We start from the raw sequence: 27,825 nt of genomic DNA, 5'->3' as shown, positions 1-27,825 counted from the left end.
CATGCAGGACATGGGAGGGGGAGGGATTCACCCTGTGTAAACAGGAATAGGTGCATCACCGGTCACTGAGCTGGCAAGCTAAAGTTAGCTAGTTAGTCATAGAAATGTAGTTCAGCCTGTTAATTATTTCAGTCCGATTTGACTTATCTTACGAAGTCCGCATGGCTTAACAGTTTCTTTCGTTTTTGACCTCGACGTTGTTGCTGGATAGATACTTTCATATCTAACATGCTGGCGATGCTAGCCAGCTAACCTCATATCTGGATGCCTCACTCTAGTTCCCGATAGAGCAGCATACTGGTAAGTCAACTTTGCTTTCAAACTTTGTAATCATCTGTAAAGTTGTTTTACATGCAATCATACTAGATAGATAGATATTTTTGTTAAAAAGCCTGTTGTCATTCACTGGTTGTTTCTTTGGAGCTAGCTAAGTTATTACTAGCTAGCTAGGTGGATAATAATGTGATGTACAGTAGGCTACAGCAACGTTACAGTATTACTGAATGACAACAATATAGCCATGTCACTACTAGTTGGCATGTTGGTTGATATGGGGTGCAGTAGGGTAGCGCCGTTGGTATACGTTGGGTCCCTTGACAAAATGTCATTGTTGACTTGGTAAAATAAGCTAATGGTTGTGTGCACTCTCACTAGATATAATTTTTATTTTATTTATTTCACCAGGTAGGCCGGTTGAGAACTAGTTCTCATTTACAACTGCGACCTGGCCAAGATAAAACAAAGCAGTGTGACAAAAAACAACACATAGTTACACATGGGATAAACAAAAGTACAGTCGTGGCCAAAAGTTTTGAGGATGACACAAATATTAATTTTCACAAAGTTTGCTGCTCCAGTGTCTTTAGATATTTTTGTCAGATGTTACTATGGAATACTGAAGTATAATTACAAGCATTTCATAAGTGTCAGGCTTTTATTGACAATTACTTGAAGTTGATGCAAAGAGTCAATATTTGCAGTGTTTTTCAAGACCTCTGCAATCCGCCCTGGCATGCTGTCAATTAACTTCTGGACCACATCCTGACTGATGGCAGCCCATTCTTGCATAATCAATGCTTGGAGTTTGTCAGAATTTGTGGGTTTTTGTTTGTCCACCCGCCTCTTGAGGATTGATCACAAGTTCTTAATGGGATTAAGGTCTGGGGAGTTTCCTGGCCATGGACCCAAAATATCGATATTTTGTTCCCCGAGCCACTTAGTTATCACTTTTGCCTTTATGGCAAGGTGCTCCATCATGCTGTAAAAGGCATTGTTTGTCACCAAACTTTTCCTGGATGGTTGGGAGAAGTTGGTACCATTCTTTATTCATGGCTGTGTTCTTAGGCAAAATTGTGAGTGAGCCCACTCCCTTGGCTGAGAAGCAACCCCACACATGAATGGTCTCAGGATGCTTTACTGTTGGCATGACACAGGACTGATTGTAGCGCTCACCTTGTCTTCTCCGGACAAGCTTTTTTCCGGATGCCCAAAACAATGAGAAAGGGGATTCATCAGAGAAAATGACTTTACCCCAGTCCTCAGCAGTCCAATCCCTGTACCTTTTGCAGAATATCAGTCTGTCCCTGATGTTTTTCCTGGAGAGACGTGGCTTCTTTGCTGCCCTTCTTGACACCAGGCCATCCTCCAAAAGTCTTCGCCTCACTGTGCGTGCAGATGCACTCACACCTGCCTGCTGCCATTCCTGAGCAAGCTCTGTACTTGTGGTGCCCCGATCCCGCCGCTGAATCAACTTTAGGAGACGGTCCTGGCGCTTGCTGGACTTTCTTGGGCACCCTGAAGCCTTCCTCACAACAATTGAACCGTTCTCCTTGAAGTTCTTGATGATCCGATAAATGGTTGATTTAAGTGCAATCTTACTGGCAGCAATATCCTTGCCTGTGAAGCCCTTTTTGTGCAAAGCAATGATGACGGCACGTGTTTCCTTGCAGGTAACCATGATTGACAGAGGAAGAACAGTGATTCCAAGCACCACCCTCCTTTTGAAGCTTCCAGTCTGTTATTCGAACTCGATCAGCATGACAGAGTGATCTCCAACTTTGTTCTCGTCAATACTCACACCTGTGTTTACGAGAGAATCACTGACATGATGTCAGCTGGTCCTTTTGTGGCAGGGCTGAAATGCAGTGGAAATGTTTTTGGGGGATTCAGTTCATTTGCATGGCAAAAAGGGACTTTTTGCCATGCAATTCATCTGATCACTCTTCATAACATTCTGGAGTATATGCAAATTGCCATCATACAAACTGAGGCAGCAGACTTTGTGAAAATGTATATTTGTGTCATTCTCTGAACTTTTGGCCACGACTGTACAGTCAATAATAATAGAAAGATCTATATACAGTGTGTGCAAATGGAGTAAGGAGGTAAGGCAATAAATAGGCCATAGTAGCGAGTAATTACAAATTAGCAAATTGTGTGGTTTAGTGGCAGATTTTCAAAAGAAATAGACATACGGCATATCATCAGTAATTCTCAATCAGATGAGATACACAGCTAACCCATATTGAATTTCATTCATAAAAGTGGATACTAATTATTGTTAATATTCCAATTCTCTAGGACCTCCATTCCCAAACTTGAAGCCCCCTGTCCCCAGCTGGAAAGACCAGGAAAAAGTGTTGGCTTAAGGTACAACTTCCTATTGAGGAAATGTCATATTTAGAGTTACTGACATGAATAGAAGCATATACAAGCAATCTATCAAATGTATTTTATAAAGCCCCTTTTACATCAGCAGTTGTCACAAAGTGCTTATACAGATACCCAGCCTATAACCCCAAAGAGCAAGCAATGCAGACGTAGAAGCACAGTGGCTAGGAAAAACTCCCTAGAAATATAAGGGCACAAGGCGAGACCCAGATGCAGACACGGGAGGCAGATGTTTTGAGTCTTTGATGTTTATTGATCAATCCAAAAGGGGTAGGCAAGAGTGGTCGTGGACAGGCAAAAGGTCAAAACCAGTTCAGAGTCCAGGAGGTACAGAGTGGCAGGTAGAATGGCCAGGTAGGCGGGTACGGAGTCCAGAAAACAGGCAAGAGTCAAAACCGGGAGGGATAGCAAAAAGAGAATAGAAGCAGGAGTACGGGAAATCACGCTGGTTGACTTGAAAGACATACAAGACGAACTGGCACAGAGAGACAGGAAACACAGGGATAAATACATCAGGGAAAATAAGCGACACCTGGAGGGGGTGGAGACAATTACAAGGACAGGTGAAACAGATCAGGGTGTGACAAGAAAGGCAGGAACCTAGGAAGAAACCTAGAGGAACCAGTCTCTGATGGGTGGCCAGTCCTATTCTGGCTGTGCTGGTGGAGATTATATAAGAGTACAGCCATTTAGCCAGATTATTCTTCAAGACGTTTAAACGTTCATAGATGACCAGCAGGGTCAAATAATAGAGGGTTATAGAGGGTGCAACAGTTCAGCACCTCAGGAGTAAATGCCAGTTGGCTCTTCATAGCTGAGCATTTAGAGGTTGAGACTAGAGGTCGACCGATTATGATTTTTCAACGCCGATACCGGTTATTGGAAGACCCAAAAAAGCCGATACCGATTAATCGGCCGATTCGATAATTTTTGGGGGGGGATTTTTTGGGGGGATTTAAAAAATATATATATTTTTTTTTTGTATAACTTTTTGTAATAATGACAATTACAACAATACTGAATGAACACTTATTTTAACTTAATATAATACATCAATAAAATCAATTTAGCCTCAAATAAATAATGAAACATTCAATTTCGTTTAAATAATGCAAAAACAAAGTGTTGGAGAAGAAAGTAAAAGTGCAATATATGCCATGTAAGAAAGCTAACGTTTAAGTTCCTTGCTCAGAACATATGAAAGCTGGTGGTTCCTTTTAACATGAGTCTTCAATATTCCCAGGTAAGAAGTTTTAGGTTGTAGTTATTATAGGACTATTTCTCTCTATACGATTTGTATTTCATATACCTTTGACTATTGGATGTTCTTATAGGCACTTTAGTATTGCCAGTGTAACTGTGTAGCTTCCATCCCTCTCCTCGCCGCTGCCTGGGCTCGAACCAGGAACACATCGACAACAGCCACCCTCGAAGCAGCGTTACCCATGCAGAGCAAGGGGAACAACTACTCCAGGTCTCAGAGCGAGTGACGTTTGAAACGCTATTAGCGGGCACCCCGCTAACTAGCTAGCCATTTCACATCGGTTACACCAGCCTAATCTCGGGAGTTGATAGGCTTGAAGTCATAAACAGCGCAATGCTTGAAGCATTGCGAAGAGCTGCTGGCAAAACGCAGGAAAGTGCTGTTTGAATGAATGCTTACGAGCCTGCTGGTGCCTACCATCGCTCAATCAGACTGCTCTATCAAATCATAGACTTAATTATAACATAATAACACAGAAATACGAGCCTTAGGTCATTAATATGGTTGAATCTGGAAACTATCATTTCGAAAACAAAACGTTTATTCTTTCAGTGAAATACGGAACCGTTCCGTATTTTATCTAACGGGTGGCATCCTTAAGTCTAAATATTCCTGTTACATTGCACAACCTTCAATGTTATGTCATAATTACATAAAATTCTGGCAAATTAGTTCGCAATGAGCCAGGCGGCCCAAACTGTTGCATATACCCTGACTCTGCGTGCAATGAACACAAAAGAAGTGACACAATTTCACCTGGTTAATATTGCCTGCTAACCTGGATTTCTTTTAGCTAAATATGCAGGTTTAAAAATATATACTTCTGTGTATTGATTTTAAGAAAGTCATTGATGTTTATGGTTAAGTACACGTTGGAGCAACGACAGTCCTTTTTCGTGAATGCGCACTGCATCGATTATATGCAACACAGGACACGCTAGATAAACTAGTAATATCATCAACCATGTGTAGTTATAACTAGTGATTATGATTGATTGTTTTTTATAAGATAAGTTTAATGCTAGCTAGCAACTTACCTTGGCTTCTTACTGCATTCGCGTAACAGGCAGGCTCCTCGTGAGGCAGGTGGTGAGAGCGTTGGACTAGTTAACCGTAAGGTTGCAAGATTGAATCCCTGAGCTGACAAGGTAAAAATCTGTCATTCTGCCCCTGAACAAGGCAGTTAACCCACCGTTCCTAGGCCGTCATTGAAAATAAGAATGTGTTCTTAACTGACTTGCCTAGTTAAATAAAGGTGTAAAAATATATTTTTTAAATCAGCGTCCAAAATTACTGATTTCCAATTGTTATGAAAACTTGAAATCGGCCCTAATTAATCGGCCATTCCGATTAATCGGTCGACCTCTAGTTGAGACAGTAGGTCCGGTAGAGAAAGACAGGATCAAACAGCGGGTCTGGGACAAGTTAGTACCTCCGGTGAGCCTTGAGCAGGTCAGGGTTCCATAGCTGCAGACAGAAACAGCAGAGACAGCAGCACGACTAGGTGGACTGGAGACAGGGACAGCCAGGAGTTGTCAGGCCAGGTAGTCCTGAGGCATGGTCCTAGAGCTCATGTCCTGCATCCTTTATTTAACTTGAGTGTAGATTAAGCCCTAGAGGTTTGTAACTTCACATGATTTAGCCTAGTTGTCAATCCAGATCTGAATATTTGATATCCTTTTTACTGTACACTGTTGATAGTCATTTTTCCCAAGCTAATCACTGAATGGCCTACTACAAGGATGTGGTCAGCTTGACACTTCTAAGTCATAATAACACAGAACACACACACATCAGATTGCAAGGGCAAGTACAATGAGCAGTTGGGAAAATGAAGTCTGCTGCGTGGGTTGCCAGATACACACACACAAACTTAATTCATTTGTTGTATTGTATTTATTATGGATCCCCATTAGCTGCTGCCAAGACAGCAGTTACTCTTCTTCGGGTCCAGCCAAATTAAGGCAGTTATACAATTTTAAAAACATTACAATACATTCACAACACATTAAGTGTGTGCCCTCAGGCCACTACTCTACTACCACATATCTACAGCACAAAATCCTTGTGTACGTGTGTGTACAGTGCATATGTTATCGTTTGTATGCATGTGTCTCTTCACAGTCCCCGCTGTTCCATAAGGTGTATTTTTATATATATTTTTTATTTAATTTAACTGCTTGCATGAGTTACTTGGTGTGGAATAGAGTTCCATGTAGTCATGGCTCTATGTACTACTGTGGCGCCTCCCATAGTTTGTTCTGTTTAGGTTATTGTGTAGTCAATCAAGGCTTTGTCATTAAAATTATATTGTGCCTATTTTTCAGATCTGCCAACCTGCTCGGTGGGTGACAGGTAACCGTCTTTCCACCAAGCTGTTCCAGGCCTGGAGTGGCACGTTGGAACTTCCAGAGGCTTGTAGACCTAAAGCGGTGTGATGTGGTCCAGGTATTTATCAAACACACGTACACACACTCACCCAATCATTCACTCTGTTTTGTTGTATAATTATTTTAACTTAAGAATATTGTTCCTCTCTCTTTTAGATCTGACACCCCTATTAGCTCAACCACAGTCTTCACAGCTGCAGTCGTCTGCATCTGATACACCGGCCACGACAGGTGATACAGGTAATTATCACATGCACACTCTCCCTCACTTGGGGCTCTATTCAATCACATCTGCTTTAGCCAACATCCACATAGCGGTTGTTTTGGCGGTGTCTGAGGTGGAACTGTGTTAGAGCTGTCAAATTCACAAGTGGCTCCTGGCATTACACCTAAAGCGGACATTGCCATTGGAAGAAACTGAGTCGTTTTAACAGAAATCTCATGCAGCCCTGTTTACAAGTTAGAACACTGGAATTTGAGATGTAATCTACACCTCGAGTAGGCTGATAGAAATCCTCATTATTTAGTTTAATGATTTTGAATTTGAGCGTCATTATTTCTATATAACCTACACTTTCTCGTTCTGAACTTGTAACGCGAGTAGGACGGGTGTAGTTTTGTGACAATGATCAAGAGCTGCTGCTTACCGATTTGACAGATCCAACACAGTTACACCTCAGACACCACCAAAACATCAGCTATGCGGGTGTCGGCAATCGCCGGTTAACGCTTGATCTGATTGAATCTACAGTCATTCAGTCTATTTAGTTGTATGATTGGCTTCCAGTTGAAGCTCGCATCCGCTACAAGACRATGGTGCTTGCCTACGGAGCTGTGAGGGGAACGGCACCTCCGTACCTTCAGGCTCTGATCAGGCCCTACACCCAAACAAGGGCACTGCGTTCATCCACCTCTGGCCTGCTCGCCTCCCTACCTCTGAGGAAGTACAGTTGCCGCTCAGCCCAGTCAAAACTGTTCGCTGCTCTGGCACCCCAATGGTGGAACAAACTCCCTCACGACGCCAGGTCAGCGGAGTCAATCACACCTTCCGGAGACACCTGAAACCCCACCTCTTTAAGGAATACCTAGGATAGGATAAAGTAATCCTTCTAACCCCCCCCCCCCTTAAAAGAGTTAGATGCACTATTGTAAATGGTTGTTCCACTGGATATCATAAGGTGAATGCACCAATTTGTAAGTCGCTCTGGATAAGAGCGTCTGCTAAATGACTTAAATGTAAATGTAAATGTATTGTGATTGTTTTATTTACTCAATCAAGTAGTGCCCCAAGGAGGGATCGCCTGTGTCTCAAAAACAGCAGAAACGGTCAAATAAGGTAACCAAAATTTATGTTACGACTATACACGACTGGCCGCAGCGCACGAAACTGGCATTATTTAGCTAAATAGCCCAGCACTGTAGCCTACTCCCGACCGTCACGTTGTACAGCGCCATATTTTCCGTTCCATCCTAACAGAAACACAGAGGGTTTTTCGTTTTTATTGGAGTAGAAACACCATAATATGAATCAAATTAATTAAGCAAGTACCAGTCAAAAGTTTGGACACGCCTACTCATTCCAGGGTTTAAAAAAATGTTTACTATGTTCTACATTGCAGAATAGTGAATACATCACTACTATGAAATAACACGTATGGAATCAATTAAGAACAAATTCTTATTTACAAGGACAGCCTACTCCTTCCTCCCCATTGGCGAATTCAACCCCGGTCTCCCGCGTGCCCGCGCGACACAGGAATTCTTTAGCTAAATTGCCCAGCACTGTAGCCTACTCCCAACTGCCATGTTGTACAGCACCATGTTTTTCTTGAAATAGAAACACCATAATATTAAGCAACTTAATTAAGCAACATTTCTTAAAATCAATCCCATATACTATGTTCTTGCAAAAAAATGTTTTAAATTCTCTAGTACAGCCACTATTGAAGGCTATCAAATGCTTCTCAAAGATGCCCTCTGGTGGTCAAACTAGCACTAACTAGCATTAATGGTACCAGTGGTTGGCACTTAAATAAAGTGCCATAGAATTCTGCGGCACCACACAAGCTGTGCTGCAGTACGCTGTATACCGAGTATATAAACATCCCCATCAGACCATTTTTGTGTGATCCAATATGTAATGTAGTACACTTGTAATAATTTGGTTGTAATCCAGAGAGGTTACAAAAATTTGCTAGATCCTCTATGAGGCTGTGAAGGGACCCAAGTTGTGGATTTAAAAGAAAACCTGAATCATCAGCATACAATGTCACCTTTGTTTTTAAGGCCTGTATTTCTAATCCCTTGACATTATTGTTGGATCTGATTTTAATAGCTAACATTTCGATGGCCATAATAAATAGATATGCCGATAGTGGACAACCTTGTTTTACTCCTCTTGACAGTTTAAAACTTTCTGAGAAGTAGCCATTATTTACTATTTTACACCTAGGGTTTCTATACATTATTTTAACCAATTTATAAGAGATTCCCCAAAATATATAAACTCCAGTCGTACTTTTGTCATGGATATTCTTGTGCAGGGACACAAGTCAATCTTAAAGGAATCATTGTTTATTTGTCAGTGCTCTGGAGAGGTCCCAACCTATTCAAAGCACCATAGTACACATGTCAATCAGGACCTCCCCCTGGGCAGTCCCAGCAGTTGTCTTATATACGGCGATACACAGACAATTTATATTTGCATGATTTAGCATAATTAATTAATCAATACCATCTTGTTTCATTGATGTGACCGACCAATACTGGTTCATAACATGTGACAAACCAATACATCACGAGGCTTCTTCTCTCTAAACAGACCTTGAAACTGATATCTTTCGTTCGTTCTCAAAACAAGGTCTGGGCGTACTGCCAAATTGCAGCTACTGATAAGTAAGGATTCATTAAATCAGTCACTTGTATGAACACAGAAATTGGTTATTAGAACAGCGCATAAACAGAACACAGACATTAGTTATAAGAAAAGCGCAAACATTAAAATTCCCTTTACACTTTATCAAAAGCCTTTTCAAAGTCAGCTATGAATAGCAGGCCTTGTTTCCCAGATTTTTCATGCTGTTCCATTGTTTCCAGTACTTGCCTTATATTATCTCCATGTAAAACCCTGTCTGATTAGAATTAATAATGCCCGACAATACCTTTTTAATTCTATGCGCTATTCATTTTTCTATAATTTTTTCATTGCAACACTGTGTAAGGTGCCTCCAATTTATTAAATGGACTGAATCTTTATATTTCTCACTTGTATCCTGTTTCAGTAATAATGAAATCAGACCTTCTTGTTGAGTATCTGATAATCTACCATTTACATAGGAGTGGTTAAAACATGCTAATAACGGTCCTCTGAGTATATCAAAAAAGGTTTGGTATACCTCAACTGGTATGCCATCCAGCCCTGGGGTTTTCCTGGACTTAAAGGCTTTAATTGCATCAAGAAGTTCCTCCTTTGTAATTTCACCTTCACATGAGTCTTTCTGTACAGCTGTTCATTTTACATTATTAACCTCTAACGAGTCACAAACCCGGATCCGGGATCCCCCCCATCAAAAAAGCTGACTAGCATAGCCTAGCCTAAAGCCACAGGGATATCATATAATAAAATGTTCATGAAATCACAAGTCCAAGACACCAAATGAAAGATACACATCTTGTGAATCCAGCCATCATTTCTGATTTTTAAAATGTTTTACAGGGAAGACACAATATGTATTTCTATTAGCTAACCACCATAGCAAAAGACACAACTTTTGTTTCCCACCATTTTTTTCCTGCATAGGTAGCTATCACAAATTCGACCAAATAAAGATATAAATAGTCACTAACCAAGAAACAACTTCATCAGATGACAGTCTGATAACATATTTATCGTATAGTATATGTTTTGTTCGAAAAATGTGCATATTTCAGGTATAAATCATAGTTTTACATTGCAGCCACCATCACAACTCTCACCAAAGCAACTAGAATAACTACAGAGAGCAACGTGAATTACCTAAATACTCATCATAAAACATTTATGAAAAATACACAGCGTACAGCAAATGAAAGACAAAGATCTTGTGAATCCAGCCAAAATTTCAGATTCTTTAAGTGTTTTACAGCGAAAACACAATTTAGCATTATATTAGCTTAATAAATTAGCAATTTAATAAACTGACCCTGGAACAGAGCATCGATTTCAGATTTCTCACTTCCTGACAGGAAGTTAGCTGCAACTTGAGTTCTGTTTTACTCACAGATATAATTCAAACGGTTTTAGAAACTAGAGAGTGTTTTCTATCCAATAGTAATAATAATATGCATATTGTACGAGCAAGAATTGAGTACGAGGCAGTTTAATTTGGGAACAAATTTTTACAAAGTCGAAATGGCGCCCCCCTATTGTTAACAGAAAAGAATTCCAATCAATTAGCTTCGGTTAGAGGAGATGTAGGAGACTGAAACGAAAACATATAATTGGATGAATTATGGGTGACTATTTTTGGTTGCATTTCTATGTTCTCATCGAGTTTGCTTTATTTGTATAACTGTCACGCTCGTCGAAATGAATGGACCAAGGCGCAGCGTGCGTAGAGTTCCACATCTTTTAATTAATCGAAACTCACCAAACAAAACAATCAAGCACAAACGAAACGTGAAACTAATGACGTGCACACAGGCAACTAACCAAAAAACAAGATCCCACAAAATAAAGGTGGCAAAAGTATGATCCCCAATCATAGACAACGATAGACAGCTGCCTCTGATTGGGAACCATACCCGGCCAACAAAGAAATAGAAAAACTAGAATGCCCAGCCAAATCACACCCTGACCTAACCAAATAGAGAAATAAAAAGGCTCTCTAAGGTCAGGGCGTGACAATAACTTGAATAAGTTCCTTCATTTATTTTTGTTTTTCCTCTAACTTATTCTGAGCCTCTATGGTACAGTTTTTATTGCTATCTATCTGTTCTGTTAGACCTTTTTTGTCCTTTGTTAATTTGGACTATTTTGGCCCAATTCTTTTTAGAGCTGACTTGCATGGCCTCTAAAGGCACATTTAAAAGTGTCCCATACAATAAGGGGATCTGCTGTACCTATGTTATGTCGGAAAAATTCAGATATAAATTCCTCTGTACTTGTTAAAAACATCACCCAATAGAGATTGATTATATTTCCAATATCCTCACCCATGTAGAAACTGAGTAAGAGTAATGTACATGCCAATTATCTGTTGGTCTGACCGCATTCTGTCACCAATCAACACTATGTTTGTATTCTAATCTTTTACCATTTCGGTAACACTTTACTTGACACTCAGTGTCATATGACACGGTCATATTCAAATGACTACCGACCCGTAGCACTCACGTCTGTAGCCATGAAGTGCTTTGACAAGCTGGTCATGGCTCACATCAAAACAATCATCCCGGAAACCCTAGACCTTCTCCAATTCGCATATCGCCGCAACAGATCCACAGATGACACAATCTCAAATGCAATCCACACAGCCCTTTCCCACCTGGACAAAAGGAACACCTATGTGAGAATGCTGTTCATTGACTACAGCTCAGCATTCAACACTATCATGCCCACAAAGCTCATCACTAAGGACCCTGGGACGAAACACCTCCTTCTGCAACTGGATCCTGGACTTCCTGACGGGCCACCCCCAGGTGGTAAGGGTAGGCAACAACACATCTGCCACACTGATCCTCAACACAGGGGCCCGTTAGGGGTGTGTGCTTAGTCCCCTACTGCACTCCCTGTTCACCCACGACTGTGTGGCCATGCGCAACTCCAACACCATCATTAAGTTTGCTGACGATACAACAGTGGTAGGCCTGATCACCGACAAAAAGTGTGTCAAAACCCAAATTTATTCAAGTTAGTTTTTTTCCCTACCAAGAAATGTCCTTTCGTTTGAAGGTTTGTTTCTTAAATCCTTTATTGTTGCTGTAATGAATTCTTTACAGTCATGTGTTTTCATCACATTTTTTAAAAACTTGTAGAATATACACTTTATGACACTGTCATGAAGCATTAAGACCATCCTGTGTCACCTTACTTGGACTAAGAATAATACACTTTATGACACTGTCAAGAATGCCATGCCCTGGCTATAGAGAGGCTTTTTATTCTCTATTTTGGTTAGGCCAGGGTGTGACTAGGGTGGGCAGTCTATGTTCTTTTTTCTATGTTGTTGTGTTTCTATGTGTTTGGCCTGGTGTGGTTCCCAATCAGAGGCAGCTGTCTATCGTTGTCTCTGATTGGGAGCCATACTTAGGTATCCTGTTCCAACCAGTGTTTGTGGGTAGTTGTTTTCTGTTTACTGTATGCCACCTTGCAGAACTGTTTCGTTTTCGTTTTTTCCTCGTTGTTATTTTGTTTAGTGTTCAGTTTTGATTAAATTATTAATATGGTCAGTTTTGATTAAATTATTCATTTTTTTATTTTTATTTATTTAACCTTTATTTAACCAGGTAGGCAAATTGAGAACACGTTCTCATTTACAATTGCGACCTGGCCAAGATAAAGCAAAGCAGTTCGACACATACAACAACACATAGTTACACATGGAGTAAAACAAACATATAGTCAATAATACAGTGAAAAAAATAAGTCTATATACAATGTGAGCAAGTGAGGTGAGATAAGGGAGGTGAAGGCAAACAAATATATGTATAAATAAATTAAAAATATAAAAAGGCCATGGAGGCGAAGTGAATACAACACAGCAAGTAAAATAAAAACTAAAAACACTGGAATGGTTGGTTTGCAGTGGAAGAAAGCGCAAAGGTAGAGACAGAAATAATGGGGTGCAAAGGAGCAAAATAAATAAATAAATAAATAAATACAGTAGGTAAAGAGGTAGTTGTTTGGGCTAAATTATAGATGGGCTATGTACAGGTGCAGTAATCTATGAGCTGCTCTGACAGCTGGTGCTTAAAGCTAGTGAGGGAGATAAGTGTGTTCCAGTTTCAGAGATTTTTGTAGTTCGTTCCAGTCATTGGCAGCAGAGAACTGGAAGGAGAGGCGTCCAAAGGAAGAATTGGTTTTGGGGGTGACTAGAGAGATATACCTGCTGGAGCGCGTGCTACAGGTAGGTGCTGCTATGGTGACCAGCGAGCTGAGATAAGGGGGACTTTACCTAGCAGGGTCTGTAGATGACCTGGAACCAGTGGGTTTGGCGACGAGTATGAAGCGAGGGCCAGCCAACGAGAGTGTACAGGTCGCAGTGGTGGGTAGTATATGGGGCTTTGTGACAAAACGGATGGCACTGTGATAGACTGCATCCAATTTATTGAGTAGGGTTTTGGAGGCTATTTTGTAAATGACATCACCGAAGTCGAGGATTGGTAGGATGGTCAGTTTTACAAGGGGTATGTTTGGCAGCATGAGTAAAGGATGCTTTTGTGCGGAATAGAAGCCAATTCTAGATTTGACTTTGGATTGGAGATGTTTGATGTGAGTCTGGAAGGAGAGTTTACAGGCTAACCAGACACCTAGGTATTTGTAGTTGTCCACATATTCTAAGTCAGAGCCGTCCAGAGTAGTGATGTTGGACAGGCGGCAGGTGCAGGCAGCGATCGGTTGAAGAGCATGCATTTAGTTTTACTTTATTTAAGAGCAATTGGAGGCCACGGAAGGAGAGTTGTATGGCATTGAAGCTCGCCTGGAGGGTTGTTAACACAGTGTCAAAAGAAGGGCCAGAAGTATACAGAATAGTGTCGTTGCGTAGAGGTGGATCAGAGAATCACCAGCAGCAAGGCAACATCATTGATGTATACAGAGAAGAGAGTCGGTCCAAGAATTGAACCCTGTGGCACCCCCATAGAGACTGCCAGAGGCCGGACAACAGACCTCCGATTTGACACACTGAACTCGATCAGAGAAGTAGTTGGTGAACCAGGCGAGGCAATCATTAGAGGAACCAAGGCTGTCGAGTCTGCCGATGAGAGATGTGGTGATTGACAGAGTCAAAAGCCTTGGCCAGGTCAATGAATACGCTGCACAGTATTGTTTCCTATCGATGGCGGTTAAGATATCGTTTATGACCTTGAGCGTGGCTGAGTGCACCCATGACCAGCTCTGAAACCAGATTGCATAGCGGGAGAAGGTATGGTGGGATTCGAAATGGTCGGTAATCTGTTTGTTGACTTGGCTTTCGAAGACCTTAGAAAGGCAGGGTAGGATAGATATAGGTCTGTAGCTGTTAGGGTCAAGAGTGCTCCCCCCCTTTGAAGAGGGATAACCGCAGCTGCTTTCCAATCTTTGGGAATCTCAGACGACACGAAAGAGAGGTGGAGAGCTAGTAATAGGGTGGCCACAATTTCAGCAGATAGTTTAGAAAGAAAGGGTCCAGATTATCTAGCCCGGCTGATTTGTAAGGCCAGATTTTGCAGCTCTTTTAGAACATCAGCTGGCTGTATTTGGGAAAAGAGAAATGGGGAAGGCTTGGCGAGTAGCAGAGGGGAGGGCAGTGCTGTTGTCCGGGGTAGGGTAGCCAGGTGGAAAGCATGGCCAGCCGTAGAAAAAATGCTTATGAAATTCTCAATTATAGTGGATTTGTCGGTGGTGACAGTGTTTCCTATCTTCAGAGCGGTTGGAAGCTGGAGGAGGTGTTCTTATTCTCCATGGACTTTACGGTGTCCCAGAACTTTTTTGAATTTGTGTTGCAGGAAGCAAATTTCTGCTTGAAAAAGCTAGCCTTGGCTGTTCTAACTGCCTGTGTATATTGGTTTCTGGCTTCCCTGAAAAGTTGCATATCACGGGGGCTGTTCGATGCAATGCAGAACGCCATAGGATGTTTTTCTGTTGGTTAAGGGCAGTCAGGTCAGGAGAGAACCAAGGGCTATATCTGTTCCTGGTTCTAAATTCTTGAATGGGGCATGCTTATTCAAGATGGTGAGGAAGGCATTTAAAAAAAATGTCAGGCATCCTCTACTGACGGGATGAGATCAATATCCTTCCAGGATACCCCGGCCAGGTCGATTAGAAAGGCCTGCTCGCTGAAGTGTTTCAGGGAGCGTTTGACAGTGATGAGTGGAGGTCTTTGACCGCTGACACCATTACGGATGCAGGCAATGAGGCATGATCGCTGAGATCTTGGTTGAAAACAGCAGAGGTGTATTTGGAGGGCAAGTTTGTTAGGATGATATCTATGAGGGTACCCGTATTTACGGAATTGGGGTGGTACCTGTAGGTTCATTGATAATTTGTGTGAGATTGAGGCATCAAGCTTAGATTGTAGGGTGGCTGGGTGTTTGAGCATGTTCAAATTTAGGTCGCCTAGCAGCACGAGCTCTGAAGATAGATGGGGGCAATCAGTTCACATATAGTGTCCAGAGCACAGCTGGGGGCAGAGGGTGGTCTATAGCAGGCGGCAACGGTGAGAGACTTGTTTTTAGAGAGGTGGATTTTTAAAAGTAGAAGTTCAAATGTTTTGGGAACAGACCTGGATAGTAAAACAGAACTCTGCAGGCAATCTTTGCAGTAGATTGCAACACCGCCCCTTGGCCGTTCTATCTTGTCTGAAAATCTTGTAATTGGGGATGAAAATGTCTGAATTTTTGGTGGTCTTTCTAAGCCAGGATTCAGACACGGCTAAAACATCCGGGTTGGCAGAGGGTGCTAAAGCAGTGAACAAAACAAACTTAGGGAGGAGGCTTCTAATGTTAACATGCATGAAGCCAAGGCTATACGGTTACAGAAGTCATCAAAAGAGAGCGCCTGGGGAATAGGAGTGGAGCTAGGTACTGCAGGGCCTGGATTCACCTCTACATCCCAGAGGAACAGAGGAGGAGTAGGATAAGGGTACGGCTAAAAGCTATGAGAATTGGTCGTCTAGAGCTACTAGAGCAGAGAGTAAAAGGAAGTTTCTGGGGCGATAAAATAGCTTAAAGGAATAATGTACAGACAAAGGTATGGTAGGATGTGAATACAGTGGAGGTAAACCTAGGTATTGAGTGATGATGAGAGAGATATTGTCTCTAGAAACATCATTGAAACCAGGTGATGTCATCGCATATGTGGGTGGTGGAACTGAGAGGTTGGATATGGTATAGTGAGCAGGGCTAGAGTCTCTACAGTGAAATAAGCCAATAAACACTAACCAGAACAACAATGGACAAGGCATATTTACATTAAGGAGAGGCATGCTTAATCGAGTGATCAATAAGGGTCCAGTGAGTAGAGGTTGGTTGGGGTCACGGCGATCCAGACAGTAGCCGGGTAGAGGCTATCTAGCAAGATAGCATAGGATGGAGGTCTAATTGTAGATACCTCGTGCGTTTCCGTCGGTAGGTTAGTGGGTTCCGTGTGGTAGAGGGGATCAATCCAAATTGGCAAAATAGATATAGTGGCCCAAGAAAAAAAAAAAATAATAATAATAATAATAATAATTGTCCGATATACTTATTCAGATAGCAGCCGATAAGACAGCTAACGATAGCGGGCCCCAGATGAGCGTTCAGGTAACGTCGGGACGGGGTGCCAGTTGGATAACTCCCTCGGGCAGATACGTCGGCAGTCAGTCGTGAAGGCCCGGTGGGGCTCCGTATCTGCAGCAACAACAAAAAAAAACAAAAAAACGGGTCCGGATAGGTGACTGTAGCCCAGGAATGGCTGATGGAGCTCCTCAGCTAGCTCCGGAATAAATTACGTTTGCTCCGGGATCACGTAAGCCAATAGACACACGGTTTGCAGCTAGCTAGCTGCGAAATCAAGGTGAAATGTCCAGAGCCTGCGGCTGAAATCCGGGGATGAATAGAAGAAAAAAAATCCGGTGATTGGTAGTGAAAAAGCAGTCCTATATGCTCTGGGTTGATATCGCGCTTGCAGACTGGCAGGTATTGGCCCGAGCTGAAGCTGGCTGGTGTCCGAGTTAAGGGTGAAGACCGCAGCAGTGGCTAACTGACTACTAGCTAGTAGCTAGTTATCTGGCTAGCTTCTGATTGGGTTACGGTTCTAAAGTATAAAAGAAATAGCAGATCCGTACCACATTGGGTGAGGCGGAATGTATATTCAGTTCCTAAATGGAAAGTGAAATTAAAATATATACGAAATGCATACGGAAAAAAAACGAGGACTATTTACACGGGACAAGACAAACACACGTCCGACTCCTACGCCATCTTGGAATCTTTTTGGACACTTACCACGCTGCACCTTGGTCCTCTTCTCTTTCTCCCGACGACAGTCGTTACAGAACCACCCACCACCAAAGGACCAAGCAGCGTGGTGAAAGGGACTCCTGGACAGGTGAGCAGCATATGTGCCTGCGCCCCGCAGGTGCAGGGCCAAAATCACCATACAGCCAGGACGGGTTGTGCAGGCTTTTTTTCTCGAGACCTCCAGTGCGCCTCCAAGGCCCAGTGTATCCGGTGCCTCGGCCAAGGACAAGGCCTCCTGCATGTCTCCCCAGCCTGGTGAGTCATGTGCCTTCTCCCAGAGCCAAGCCTCCAGTGATGATCCATGGCACGAAGCCTCCAGTGATGATCCATGGCAAGAAGCCTCCAGTGGTGATCCATGGCACGAAGCCTCCAGTGATGATCCATGGCACGAAGCCTCCAGTGATGATCCATGGCAAAGAAGCCTCCAGTGGAATGATCCATGGCAAGAAGCCTCCAGTGATGATCCATGCACGAAGCCTCCAGTGATGATCCATGGCACGAAGCCTCCAGTGATATCCCACAGGCACGGCAAGCCTCCAGTGATGATCCATGGTAAGAAGCCTCCAGTGATGATCCATGGCACAAAGCCTCCAGTGAAGATCCAGGGCACGAAGCCTCCAGTGAGGAGTTATGGCACGAGGCCTCCAGCGACGCCCTCTAGTCCGGAGCCTCCAGCGACGCCCTCTAGTCCGGAGCCTCTCATCATTAGAGTCGCATCATGCAGCCTTAAATGTATTAAAAATCTAAACATAAAGCCCAACGTTTGTATCACAACTAAAGTTACATAAATAACTCTAAATTAAGCATATAGGAGGACCTATTTTGTTGTTAACCGCTCAACACAGAATAGTGCGCACTTCCTTGGAAATCATTTGGAGAAAATATCCTTTCTATTTATTCAGCTATGTGCAATTGTATTCTTTATACTATAAAATAATAAAAAATTAATGCCACGGAATTCTAAGCAAATCGTGTCTGCTAAATGAACTAGTGTAGCCCACAGCCATATGGCATAGCCATATCAGGGCCTAACATAAAGACAACTCAGAGCATACTATTCTGTTCTTTTGAAATAGACTACATTTTCTTCATATCATGTTTCTTTAGACATGTCTAAAATAAATAATGGATTGATTGTGGTGGTGTAGGCTATTTTACATTGATTTCTTTGACTTTTTAAAATGTGATGTTCCAAAGGTTTGCATCAGTGGCTTGTAGCCTATGCGTGGAAGCCAGGAGATGCTAAACGTTTTTATGTTAATTAATAATCAATTACCGTGAGACTGGCAGTTATTTGCTTGATAAACACCGGCTGACAACATTTCATGACCAGCAAGTCTTGGTTTTCATGTATTTTACTTCTACAAATGAAATACGAGATGTTCCTGCACTCTTATCACACTTTCACGCATTGAAAAGCACTCTTCACACTAAATATTAGCCATTGAATTAAAACCCAATGAAAGGGCAATAGACTGTTATATCCAGTTGTTGGACTGATAAGTAATATGGATAGCATACTAAATAAATACACTGATCACAGTGGTTATGTACATACAGCAACTTTAGTATAGCCTACACATGCTTTCCTGATGGCAACAGATATACTCATCCATCTTAATAATGATGAGGTGCATTTTTTGTTATTTCCCAATGCAATGTAGGGACCAAGTCTTGCCATTAATATAGTATGTTTGTTCTCATTTGTAGAGACGGGAAGAGGTGATTGGAACAGAATACTTGACAGCTTACTGCCATGGCTAGAGTGTGGTGTGTCCCTATGGAATTGGTTAGAGAATGCCATGCACCCTTGGGAATAAAGCCTTCAGCAGTGGATTTGGGTTGTGGTATGTATTAGAAAAATTACTTTCTTTTACAGGTTTGATGTTTGTTGATACTTGTCATGTTATTGTCAGTTAGTACCCCTACTGATGCTTAAAATAAAAGTGTGTTTGTGTACTGCATATTATGTCCTATATTGTCTGTTATTTGATATTTGAATTGAATTTCATAAAAATAAGTAAATACAAAATAATATCTGAGACGTGGCCAACCTAAAAAAAGACACACTTTTATGTCATGGCAGCTGTTCATCACATCCTCTGTGAAATAGCTTCTCCTCAGAAGTAGATTTCCCTGCACAGTGTTAAAGATCATGCGCAAAATAGGCCACACAAAAAGTTTCAGGAAAGGCTTCAACATTCAATGACAAATGCTCTGGGTTCTGTATGGCTTATGACTTCTGAGGAGTACAAAGGTCCCCCACATCATCATCATTATCATCATCATTTGTACCCTGAAAACCCCCAATCGCTTCTGGTAACACGTACTTTTTCTGTACCAGTAATTGTTGTGAAAGACGAGAATTATGGGGTAGTGCATTTTGACAGGGAATGTAGGCTATCCAAAGAAATAGTCAAAGGAGAAGTCTCACCTTATATCCCCTTGTGTATTTCTTTTATCTGGACTGACTGCCAAACAGTGGATTGATGCATCCTCCTTAGGTGTTCCTAAATTTCCCAAAAGACCCATGTCTGGAATGTTGAAATGGTCAGTACAATCCATATTTGTCTACATAAAAACAAAGGATATTTGCCTAAATGGATGATATACTATTAGGGTATAAATAATATATGACATTTAGCAGAAACTTTAATCCAAAGCAATTTAGCTGTGCATGCATACTTTTCTTTACATATGGGTGGTCTCAGGAATTGAACCCACTATCCTGGTGTTGCAAGTGCCATGCTTTACCAGCTGAGCTACAGAAGACTAACATTATGACTATTGTTAAGACAGAGAACATTCACCACCAATTACTATGATAGATCCGTAGCCTCAACAGCACTCTGTAGGGTAGCACCATGGTGTAGCTGGAGGACAGCTAGCTTCCGTCCTCCTCTGGATACATTGACTTCAATACAAAATCTAAAAGGCTCATGGTTCTCACCCGCTTCCATAGAATTACACAGTAATTATGACAAACTCCCGAGGACATCCTCCAATCTATCAGAGCTCTTGCAGCATGAACTGACGTGTGGTCCATCCAATCAAAGGATCAGAGTGAAGCTAGTAGTGAAAGCACTCTTGCAGCATGAACTGACGTGTGGTCCATCCAATCAAAGGCTCAGAGTGAAGCTAGTAGTGAAAGCATAAGCTACAGCTAGCTAGAACTGCAGTGCATAAAATATGCTGAGTAGTTGGCTCAAAGAGAAAAACAATAGTTGAATAGTTTTTAACAAATTAATTTATTCTGAAATGAAGGAGAAGCAAGTGTCATTTTTTTCACTTTCAGTTTCACTTACTTAGCTAGCAAATGCAGCCAGCTAGTTCAGCCTACTCAAACACCTGGGTCAAACAGAGGGATGCTAAGCTCGCTGGCTATGACTATCCAACACAACACTGGAACTCTTCCAAGTCAAGTTACGCTTTTGGTCTTACAAATGTATTGTACACCTGCCGGTGTAAGTGCTAAACTGTTTACTGACTGTACACTAACATTACTGCATGATTGTAGCAGTTTACTAGCATGTTAGTTTTATTAGCTTTGTTTACTATGACGTTACTTTAGCTAGTATGGTGACAACTATGTGGGCTGTGTAGCGGTTATGATATGGTTTGGCTTGGAAAGTTTTTTTTTGCCTGGTCACAGACAGCTGATTCGTTGTGGATTGAAGTCCACAAGAGAAGGAAAAAGGTGAGCGGCAGAGAGCGCATAGATGCGAGAAGAAATACAGCGTAGCTGCTATGAAAGTGAACTGTGTTTACCCGTGATCAGGGGTGTATTCTTGAAAAACATTTCTTAAACGGAAGGAAACGGAACAATTTGTCCAGTGGAAACTTGTTTTCAACTGTTGGTTTAATGATTACACCCTATATCAGCTAGATGCAGGCAAGAGTGTGCAAGGCGGTATTTTACTCTCGATCTGTGTGCACCTATGTTGTAGCAATCTCATGATGGGTGTAGGGAAAGTGGTAGTAAACCTATCACTGTTACATTGAACTGGGTGAGTGAAATATGAATGACAGTCATCCAATATGCTGTAATAGAAATAAGGCCATTATTGTCCTCCCACATCTTAAACAGCACTGACTGCCGCTGAATGATATCATGGTTTCACATGGTTTCCATGTCTTTGATGCCATTCCATTTGCGCCATTCCAGTCATTATTATGAGCCGTCCTCCCCCCAGCAGCCTCCACTGTATTATATAGATCAGGTATTCGCAAACTGGGGTACGGATATGCGCAATTCCGTCGGGGGTACGCCAAATAAAACTGTGATTCACATTTTTTCTCGCCTGAGTAGCCTCGTTTCACTGCCAAAAATAAAATGAAACCATCTAGTGTTCAGCGAAATAACACAATGTCAAATACAGGTAGCCTAGTCAAATAATTAACATCCTATCACATTAACCGTTACTCTCTTGCGGGAATTCCACTAACGGTCCGAATGTAGCCAAACATAGCTGCTGCTCATTCCGTTTGCTCGAAAATTGACAAATGGTTAAAAAAAAGTAAGGCCCGTGTCCATAGAGACACATACAGTACCAGCTCTACTGGTAGTACTGCTACTACCAGCAATACTACACCTGCACCTGTTGACGACACAAGTTGTTCTGCCTCCACAAGCACATCCAATGCCAGGATCAGTAATTCTACATTTGTTGTTAGCCCAGCTAGCATGGACACTGACAGTTGTGAATCTGATGCAGCCGAAGAGCTAATGCCCCCTTACCCGGGAAAGCACCGAACAACAGACAGGGACGTTGGACCATCGAAGAGGCGCAAATATGATGAGAACTACATTGATTTGGGTTCACTTATATTGGGAGTAGTGCCTTTCCTCAGTCACAGTGTGTTGTATGTGCAAAAGTACTATCTCACAACTTGATGAAACCTTCACTCTTGCGCAGACATTTAGAAACAAAACATGCCAATTTGAAAAATAAGCCACGTTTTTTTGAGCGAGAATTAAGATGACTTTCGAGTAGTAAGACATGTATAAAAGCAACAGATACCGTCTTATATAGTGAGCTACCGAGTGGCTAGGACCGGCAAGTCCCATACTATTGTGGAGGACTTAATTCTTCCTGCTGCCACGGATATGGCTAGGACAATGCTGGGGGAAAAGGCCCCAAAAAACTATACAGACAATGCCTTCATCAAACAACACTATTTCACAACGCATCAGTGACATGGCAGGAGATGTTTTGAAACATTTACTGCTCCGCATACAAGCCAGTAAATTCTATGCGTTACAACTGGATGAGTCAACAGACGTGGCGGGCCTGGCACAGCTCCTGGTATATGTCCATTACCTTTATGGGGGGGGTCAATTAAGGAAGACATATTCTTCTGCAAACCACTGGAAACCAGGACAACAGGAGAGGATATTTTTAAAGTACTGGACAGCTTTGTGACATCAAATGGACTTTGGTGGTCAAGATGTGTTGGTATCTGTACTGATGGCGCAAAAGCCATGACAGGGAGACATAGTGGAGTGGTAACGCGCGTGCAAGCAGTTGCTCCCGACGCCACTTGGGTACACTGCAGCATCCACTGAGAGACTCTTGCTGCCAAAGGAATGCCTGACAGCTTGAAAGACGTTTTGGACACTACAGTGAAAATGGTTAACTTTGTTAAAGCAAGGCCCCTGAACTCTTGTGTATTTTCTGCACTATGCAATGATATGGGCAGCGACCATGTAACGCTTTTACAACATACAGAAGTGTGCTGGTTATCAAGGAGCAAATTATTGACACGTTTTTTTGAATTGAGAGATGAGCTGAAAGTTTTCTTTACTGACCATCATTTTCACTTGTCTGACCGCTTGCATAATGATGAGTTTCTCGCCTGAATGATCTGAATCTAGGATTACAGAGACTCTCCGCAACTATATTCAATGTGCGGGACAGAATTGAGGCTATGATTAAGAAGTTGGAGCTCTTCTCTGTCTGCATTAACAAGGACAACACACAGGTCTTTCCATCATTGTATGATTTTTTTGTGTGCAAATGAACTCAAGCTTACGGACAATGTCAAATGTGATATAGCGAAGCACCTGAGTGAGTTGGGTGCGCAACTACGCAGGTACTTTCCTGAAACGGATGACACAAACAACTTGATTCGTTATCCCTTTCATGCCCTGCCTCCAGCCCACTTACCGATATCTGAACAAGAGAGCCTCATTGAAATTGCAACAAGCGGTTCTGTGAAAATTTAATTTAATCAGAAGCCACTGCCAGATGTCTGGATTGGGCTGCGCTCAGAGTATCCTACCCTGGCAAATCACACTGTTAAGACAGTGATGCCTTTTGCAACCACATACCTATGTGAGAGTAGATTCTCGGCCGTCACTAGCATGAAAACTAAATACAGGCACAGACTGTGTGTGGGAAATGATTTAAGACTGAGACTCTCTCCAATACAACCCAACATTGCAGAGGTATGTGAATCTTTTCAAGCACTCATTAACCTGTGGTGAGTTATTCACAATTTTCGATGAACAAATAAAGTTTTATATGTAAGATGGCTAAATAAAGAGCAAAATTCTTGATTATTATTAAATAATTTTTTGTGCCCTGGTCCTAAAGAGGACCCACAAGCCGGGTTGTGACAAAAACTCACTCATTCTTATGTTTAATAAATGTATCGTATAGTGTGTGTGTGACAACATTTGAGAGTGCGCTGACCCTGGTGCTAGAGGGGGTACGCAGCTGGAGGTTGAATGTTTTAAGGAGTATGGAACTATAAAAAGTTTGGGAACCACTGATATAGATCAATAAAAACAAAGAAGGCTATTAAAATACCTGTATTTGACTAGTATAATGTGTGTTCCTAAGTTTAATGTAATTGATGTTAACGCCTTGAAAATTACTCATTGCAAAGATATGCAAGGACCTTGAGCATTCCCTCCTTTGCCAAACTGTTATTGTGGGAGGGGTCTATATTAAAGACCCAGTGCAGTCCAAAACTAGATTTTCCTATGTTTTATATATTCACTGATTGTACAAAACATTAAGAACACCTGCTCTTTACATGACTTACTGCATAGACCAGGTGAAAGTTATGATCTCTTATTGATTTCACTTGTTAAATCCACTTCAATTAGTTTAGATGAAGGGAATGAAACAGGTTAAAGAAGGATTAAGCTATTTTTAAGGGTCATGGGTAAGACAAAATATTTAAGTGCCTTTGAACGCGGTATGGTAGCAAGTTCCAGGCACACCAGTTTGTGTCAAGAACTTCAACGCTGCTGGGTTTTTCATGTTGAACAGTTTCCCGTGTGTATTGAGAATGGTCCACCACCCAAAGGACATCTAGACAACTTGATACAACTGTGGGAAGCATTAGTGTCAACATGGGCCAGCATCCCTGTGGAACACTTTCGACACCTTGTAGACTCCATGCCCTGACGAATTGAGGCTGCTCTGAGAGCAAAAAGGGGAGGGGGGTGCAACTAAAATCAAATCTAATTTTATTGGTTTAGCAGATGTTATTGTGGGTGTGGCGAAATGCTTGTTTCTAGCTCCAACAGTGCAGTAACATCTGACAATTTCACAACAATACACACAATACACACAAATCTAAAATCTCTATGTTAGGAGGGTGTTCTTAATGCTTAATGTTTGGTACACTCAGTGTATTTGGAGTTTTGGCCTGCCTGGTGACCAATAAGAAAGCGAGTTCAAAACCTCTCTGCCAATAACAGCTAGTTTTCCGTTTTCTTCTCCACACTCAGACAGTCCTAGCAAAAGTCTTGCTTGAGAAATGGCTGTTTGCTAATAAAAACAATTAAAGTAAGGTATTTAATTGTTACCCATAAATTATTTTTTTTAAAGGCTGCATTGGACCCTTAAAGAATTTGATTAGCTAATCATAACATAATTTTTGAGGATTCCATTGATAATTTGGGGTTTAAATCCTAAGTGTCACTTCGGTGTTATTAAATTTAAAGGGAAATTACATTGTCAGCTAAATTATTAATTTAAAGGGTTAATGACCTTAGATTTGAGCATCTGTGGCCTCCATTTCAGAAAATCCTCATTTACCAAACATGTATCGTTGCTGTTAGTTGCTGTCATTGGCGTTACTACTCATGCTGGTGACACAATGTTATCATAATGGTAAAAATTATTTAAAGTCATTAAGATGCCATATTAGTTGATTTAGAATGGGAATATGTACCTCAATACATTTAAATAAATAACAAATCTAGAAAATGAAAGTATAACCACCAACTTAAAATCTGGTAAATTAAGAGTTCTCCCCAAATGGTAACTTTTTCTGTATATGTCCTTATGAAATCATAGTGTGTAGGGTGTTTTCCTCAGTTGGTATGATGTGTGCATTCTCACTTTCTGGTATTTTTGTTGGCGTAATGCGACAAAATCGGCCTTTTTGTCATTACACAAAGATACTTTAGTTATTGTTTCTAGTACCTGTGGAAACTGACTCGTTGTTTGTCTGACTGGAGGTGCATGGTCATTTCCTTAGCTGAAAATAAGACCAAGGTACCCCTGGGAAATTTTGTTCTACAACTGGACCAGAAGAAAGTAATTCAAGTACAATTGTCTGTCCCAGGACTGTGAGATGCAACGAATAACAAGGAATAATTGTTCTGGTTTTGTGTTACAAATAACTATTTTACCTGGCATATTTTGAATATTGGAAGGGGAGGGGACACTTGGCCCATTAGACCTGCAGAGAAAAGTGGGTGGAGCTACCAAAGAGGATACACTCCGGTACCACCAGTAGCCCTAGTTTCATATCTCATACCTCTCCCCGCAGAACCTAATTGAGAAGCTGGTCTTTTTGCAAGATTTTGGTTTGGTTGCCGAGATTAAATTAGCATTTACTTTAATTAGTTGGTAACAATTCTAACTCATTGATCAATAAAGCAAATCCGCACAAATATGTTAAGAATATGTAAGGTATTACTCAGCAATTACCAGTTTTGATTTGAAAGGAAAAGAGAGCATGTGTGTTAACACACAGTATTGCACACATTATAGGTAATGTGGAGACCAAAATAAGGCTTCATTTGATATTTATGTCCTGTGCTAGGCCAGACCGACAGTCTGTTTGAATCAGCTTGGTTGAAATAGTTAAGCAAAACAATATACAGTGGTATGTATTCAACCACCTTGGATTTCTTCACATTTTATTGTGTCACGAAGTTGGATCAAAAAGGATTTAATTGTAATTTTGCTGTGTTTTTGCAGTGTTACTTTAGTGCCTGATGCATGTCTTTTCATTTAGGTCATTATTGTGGAGTCACTACAATGTGGTTGATCCATCCTCACCAAGGCCTCATGGCGACATACCTGAGCAGTTTCCTTCCTGTCCTGCATCTCAATTCCAAAGGACAACTGTATCTTTGATGTGTCTGGGTGGTTTAATACATCATCCACAGCATATTATTAACTTGGCCATGCTTAAATAGATATTCAATGTCTGATTTGTTATTATGACTTATCTACCAATCACTGCCTTTCTTTATGAGGCTTGCAAAAAGCTTCCTGGTCTTTGCAGTTGAAATTGTGCTTGAAATGCAATATTTGAATGAGGGACCTAACAGATGTTGAAGGTATGGGGGACAGAGGAAGGGGTAGTCATTCAAAAATCGTGTTGACTCATATTATTTCACACAGAGTGAGTCCATGTAACTTGATTTGTTATGCAAAATGTTACTCCTGAACTAATTTATTTCAGTAGTTATGAAATTAGTATATTTCATTTGTATAAATTAGTAAACATTTGTGGAATTTTCTTTTCACTTTGACATTATGGAGTATTTTGTGTAGATCAATGACAAAAAAAATCTACGAAATGTGAATTCAAGGGGGGTGAGGTAGCCTAGCAGTTAAAGAGGTGAGGTAGCCTAGCAGTTAAAGAGCGTTGGGCAATTAACTGAAAGGTCACTGGTTCAAATCCCCGAGCCGGCAAGGTGGAAAAATATACCGTTGAGCAAGCCAGTTAACCCCCAACAACAACCGCTCCTTGGGCACCGATGACGTGGATGACGTGGATGTCGACTAAGGCAGCCCCCAGCTCCTCTCTGATTCAGAGGGATTGGGTTAAATGTGAAAGACACATTTTGGTTGAATGCATTCACTTTTGCAGCTGACTAGGCATCCACTTCCCTACTTATGATACTAACTGTACTTGTAATATTATATAATACAGTATGTGGGTGAATTTGTCCATTTCAATTCAAAGCTAATTATCTTGAAGAGGGAGTAGTGACTTTTGAGCCTTTTGGCCTTTTCCTCAGTCATTTGTTTGTCATATAATAAATAACTCACCGCTCTGATTTGC

At 41.4% G+C, this 27,825-nt stretch overlaps 1 long non-coding RNA gene across 1 annotated transcript; it reads left to right on the top strand.

The window, feature by feature from the left end:
• Window positions 1–27,825, top strand: LOC111961501 (uncharacterized). The gene is made up of 6 exons (XR_002877005.3): window positions 1–300; window positions 2,581–2,649; window positions 6,262–6,382; window positions 6,481–6,564; window positions 19,213–19,349; window positions 26,767–27,825. It is a non-coding gene; the product is annotated as an uncharacterized lncRNA (long non-coding RNA).

This window comes from Salvelinus sp. IW2-2015, linkage group LG1 (genome assembly GCF_002910315.2).
Source record: "Salvelinus sp. IW2-2015 linkage group LG1, ASM291031v2, whole genome shotgun sequence".
Lineage (NCBI taxonomy): Eukaryota > Metazoa > Chordata > Actinopteri > Salmoniformes > Salmonidae > Salvelinus > Salvelinus sp. IW2-2015.
Note: the sequence above shows the minus strand (reverse complement) of the source record. Positions and strands in the feature narration are given on the sequence as shown.